The sequence below is a fragment of the Adiantum capillus-veneris genome, chromosome 25 (genome assembly GCF_014529385.1).
Source record: "Adiantum capillus-veneris isolate H3 chromosome 25, ASM1452938v2, whole genome shotgun sequence".
Taxonomy (NCBI): domain Eukaryota; kingdom Viridiplantae; phylum Streptophyta; class Polypodiopsida; order Polypodiales; family Pteridaceae; genus Adiantum; species Adiantum capillus-veneris.
In genome coordinates this window covers 83,996,234-84,001,854 of record NC_140955.1, presented here as the reverse complement: position 1 = coordinate 84,001,854, position 5,621 = coordinate 83,996,234, and the positions used below count along the sequence as shown (strand labels likewise).

Sequence of the window (5,621 nt, the reverse complement as noted above, 5' to 3'; positions counted from 1 at the left end):
TGAAAGTTCCATTATGGTTTGCAATAGATCTTTGGACATTAATTTGTTGCCTACTTCCATTATATTCATCCCTTCTACTTCTTTTTTCGTCGTCCAATTTCATTATATTACTCCCTTCTAATTTGAATCAGACTAACTTGTATCTATTGTGTTCACAGTTGCATTTAAGTGTAGGTCTTCTCAATGGAAATCGCTACTATGCTACGTGCTACCCGAAAAAGGCGCCGTGAATACGCCGCTTTTCAAACTATGAATAGACAAAAAGTTCTACTCTGTCCTGTTGCTTCTTCATGGTTTAATGTGCAACATATTTATGAGGCTTGGCAAGAAGAATGCAACATCACAGCTTGCAACATTTCCATTTGCGGAAGTTGTGGCATTTGCAACCTATCAAAAAAAGATACCCACAACGATGGTCTTAATACCACACGCACGAAGCTAGCAAGTGCAACCTTATTGCAAAAAACTGCAATGCATAATCTCAACGTGAATTGGACTTGTTGTTCTTCTTGCAACCCGACTACATACAAGCCATCCTAAACACAAATCAACTAATTGTGCAACTCCTTAGCGTCATCGATGTTACAATCAGCGTCACAAAAACAGCAACTGCGGTTGCAAAAGGCTTGCTTGATAGGAGATCGCTACTCGACAATCCACTAATCTGCTGGTCGACAAAGCAAAACATGTCTCGGCCAACTTCGCTACTTGAAAACACGCCACTAGCAACAGTGCTAGCATACAACATAAAGAATAATCCAATTCTCAAGAAGTACTAGTGCATCGCTGAGCAGCCAAACAAAAGGACATCTATTTGTATTCTATCAGCATCGGCTATACAGAATATCGTAAAGGACCACTCAGAGAACAATCCATTTGAACTTATGCAACAAGCAGAAGCACAATGTGAAATTAGCATATTGCAAAATTTGTTCAGCACAACAAAGAGAACTGCACTTACTGCTAAAGACAAACACGAGTTTGGTTCCATACAAATACGTGATACCGCTTATCTAAGCGAGCGGACAGTTAGTTTTCAATACAATGGACTTCCGTCTCATGAATCTGAAGTGCAGGATACTACATTAGAATCAGGGATATTCCCTTTCCTCTTTCCCACAGGAAAAGGAAACTACCAAGGAGAATTCAACTTCAGTGAATACATTAGAATGAGAATCGGAACTTCCTTCTCTGTATACACATTGTACAAGCCATATTTGCTCTTGATATACCAATTGAAACAAGCTATCATGATTGCAAACTCCACAAATAGTACATTTTTACAAAGGGATATTGATAACTACAAACAAGCACACAGCGCGGCATCTACACATGATGCAATGAAGCATATTATTCGATACAATCTCCCAGCCACAATGCCAGGTACTCCACCATGGCATCGACAAAACTTGAGAGACCTCATAACAATGGTGGACACATGGGGACTACCACATCTGTTCTTGACATTCACTGCTGATGAGGTTTCCCAAACAAGATGGCAAGAAGTGATCACAATTGAAAAAATTGCTCAAGGCTACAACCAAGACTTCAAGTGGAACGATTGCCCCGTAGAGTGTGCAACACTGTTTCACCTTCGCTTGCACGCTTTCCTGAATAAACACATCATCAATGGAAGCAGCATACTTGGCCATGTAGACCATCACATGGTGCGCTACAAAGTGCAAAATCGAGGCTCACTGCATGCACATGTCATATTGTGGATCTCTAACGAAGATTTGTGCCGAGTTACAAATGAGATTGTTGCATACATACCAGCAGAATCACAAGACACCTTCACCACTGAGCTACGAACCCTCGTTACCACGAAACAGATACACAAATGCAGAGACTCTTGCAGAGTCATGGGATCAGAGAGTGTGCAAATACGGATTTCCGTTCGAACCACAGTACAGTACGACTTCAACTATGGATGCCTGTACTGCTAGATGGCTTTACTACCGCCCTGGGTATGACCATCGAAATGTTTTCCCGTACCATCCCACAATCTTGCTCCTATGGAAGGCACACATGAATATTAAAAGAGTCACAAATTCATCTATATCGCATTACCTTCTCAAATATGCAATGAAACCAGAACCCCTTGGAAAACTGAACCTCTCCACAGACGATGCAACAAGGCTTGGACTTCACGGCTTGGACAAAGTAAAGCTTCAACTAATTGCAGCCTCTGTATTATCAAAGCCAATATCTGCGACAGAGGCAGCAATCAACTGTTTGAAGATTCCAATCATCACAAGGAGTGAACGGGTTGAATACATCGACTCCTCTCCACCATCACTACGGAAAAGGTTGCTATCTCGTATCCAGACTATAGTCATGCATCCAATTGATTTATATTGTGCAAGGCCCCTTCATTTTGAAAAGATGACATTCTATGACTACCACAGAACATATTCCTGTACTGAGTTTCCGTGATGCGTACAACATCAGCATCATAGAGAAACAACGCCTAATCAGATTTACAGAGTACGATCCTGGCCATCAAAAAGAGGGATTCTTTTTCAATGTCTTATTGCAAACTTCCCTTTAGGAACTAGATGGAGCTTCTATCACCAACTAACACACTCTCTTCTTACTTCCTAGAGTGCAAAATCCATCGGATCATTCTTGATGATGAGGACTTGGAGATGTACATAAATGAGCACACCCAGCGCAATATGCTCGTCTCTGAAAATACAGGACACACTTTAAACCTCATAAAACAAACGTTCATCCTCAATCGTGAAGATCCACTCACTTGTACAGTGAATGACACAGTTGAACCAGGAGTATCTCAAAGTCGTGCTACAATGCTGAACCTACTACAAGAGTTCGTTGAGACCAACAATGCAGCTCTGACCTCTCAACAGCAAGAAATCTTCGACCGTATATCAGGCCTGAGTAATGGCCTCCATGTCATTACAGGTGTTCCAGGATGCGGAAAAACATTCCTCATAAAATTCTTCACCTCAAGCTTCATAAAAAATAATAAGACCGTTATCCTGACTGCATCAACTGGAGCAGCAGCCGCTCGCCTTAGCAGCCTTGCAACCACAGTCCACTATCAATTCAGGATCCCTTGTTCTAAGCAACATTTCCCACAAGCAATTCATCCCACAGATGAAAGATTTGTCGCTATACATGGTGCCACCATCATTATCATAGACGAGATATCAATGCTAATGAGTACAATCTTCAATATGGTCGTTCGTCAGATAGTTAACATCACCAACGGAACACTGCTTGACCCATTCAGTCAGAAGCTCATATTGCTTTTTGGGGATTTGGCGCAACCCTCCAGTCTGCCATCACCAGGACCCATTATGCCATGTTTGCAGTATACAAAACTCAGCTTACATCGCTGCAGCCACTACCCACAACATGACCTTCTCAGTTCGCCATGCTGCAGACCCCACTTACATCCAATTCTTGGATACAATCCGTGTCAAGCAACCAACAGAACAACAAATAGTAGAAACGCTGTCACAGTGTGTAATCAATGAAACTGAACTCCTGCGAGTAATCGATGACACGCTACTACACTGATATGTACTCATAGGGAAGACGTATATAAGTACAAAAACTTGATTCTGCAAAAGTCTTTCTCGGCATCTGATATTGTTTCCATTCCACTGAAGACCAACGCTCTTGACGAACCATTGCTGCAGGAATGGCTCCAAGACAAGTCATTCCATGAGATGGACAATACTGCAATTGGGGCTAGATGTATGATCATAGAAAACATTAACTTGGCTATGGGTGTTGCGAATGGATCCACCTGCCGTATACTGTCCTATTCATACGACTGTACCGGTCAAATTGCTACTATAGAAGTAATGCTACTTTCCACTGATACCACCATGACAATACGAAGGACTAAACATGCTACAAGAGCAATCAATTGCAAATGGTTCCACAAAATCACATTCCCTTTGTCACTCGCGTACGCAATCCTCATTATAAAACAAGCTTTCGCCCCAGGATTGGCATACGTAATGTTCTCTCGAGTGACAGAAAGACGCCATCTCAAAATATTGAACATCCCAACCCCAAGGATGTTCTGGCCGGCCAGTAGAACACTCCCCAGTGGTTAGAAATTTCCTTGCTTGTCTTTAGACATTTCGTCGCTTATTTTTAGACATTTTCTTGCTTTTCTTCACAAACAAGTCCTCTAGCTCTTTCGGTCTTTCATCTCGTAAGGTGCATGGCCTACACAAAAAATTATTTGACGATAGTTTTCTTGACTGCAGATTTTCTTCATAGCGAGTAACAACCTCTAGCATCTCCTCATGGACACCGATCAGGTAACCATTCCTCAAATTAGTCTATTTTGTAGCTAGATTTTATGCCGTTCAATATGTACAAAACTCAACCATCATATTCCTCTTTCTCTATCATTCAGATATTCGATAAATTCATCAACATCGCAGCTACCTCAAAACCAAAAAACAATTATTCTTCATACCCATCTTCAAATCAAATGCGCCTAGCAAATATGGCTGGCGAGGCTCCGAGTGCATTCATCGAAGGGTTCCGCACGACTCAACTCCTCCTCTCATACATCAATAAATGCATCAATCGAAACAAAGAATATAGAAATAACGAGCTAAAGCTCGCAATAGGTACTTCGAGCTCTTCATATTCTTGTATTGCAAACACTAATAGTTAACAAATTTGGTTGCTTCTACAACATCTACCCTTCTTTTTCTACAGGGTTACAAAAAGAGATACTGCTATTGTTGGGCATTGACTTCGATGAGTCAAACAAACTACTGCTAGACACAGAAGCCCAAGAAATATTGAACACAAAGACTGCTGGTATCACCACCTATGCAATCAAGATGCTACACTACGGTTACAAAATTGCCCTCGACAAATTGGTCGTTCTTGACAAGAATACAGCAAGCCAGGCACTTTCCAGCATGGTCAAAGATTTTGGGAACGAATTCAAAGGGAACGAGAGAGCAATCTTAACTGATGAGAAATTCACATGGCATTTTAATAGAGACCTTTTTCATGCCCGTTTCGGTCAGACAACTGATCCATTTCGAAAGCTTGAACCACTACATGGTAACCATATGCACCCCTTATAGAATATAATTATCTGATTACATACTAATTCAGCACATCACTTCAGTGCAGGACATCGACAACAAAACCAACAAGGAGATCCCCAACAACATAACAACTTCACAAGAGGAAGCAGCACGTTCCGACGCTATTCTAGCTCCCAAAAGACAACGACAGATGAAGAGAACTACATAGTTTACTCTATTAGGTGCAAAATCAATATCTGTGTTTACATAGTGAGGCGGTCCGGGGCGGGCAACAAGAAGAGAGGCCTCTATACACCCTTCGAGGCTCCCGTGCTTCTCAATTGGGGCTGTGGCAAGCACAATCAGAGACACAATAGCCCACAGCCAGAAACCAAACAAGAAAAGGGGCACTACCTAGTTGTAGATGCGAACTAGGACGCACGTGAAATCTCCTTGTACTCAAATGAACAAAGAGAGGGGAATGCAAGATAGCCACACACACCAAACACAAACATTCACCACGCCAGAGAGAGGTAAAGAGCACAAATCAACTTGAGCAACTCAGTCTTATCCTTAAAGACTAGA

The 5,621-nt window shown here is 41.8% G+C and overlaps 1 pseudogene; it reads left to right on the top strand.

The window, feature by feature from the left end:
* The first annotated feature begins 2,810 nt into the window (after positions 1–2,810).
* Positions 2,811–5,265, top strand: LOC147425190 (uncharacterized; annotated as a pseudogene).
* Positions 5,266–5,621: the final 356 nt, after the last annotated feature.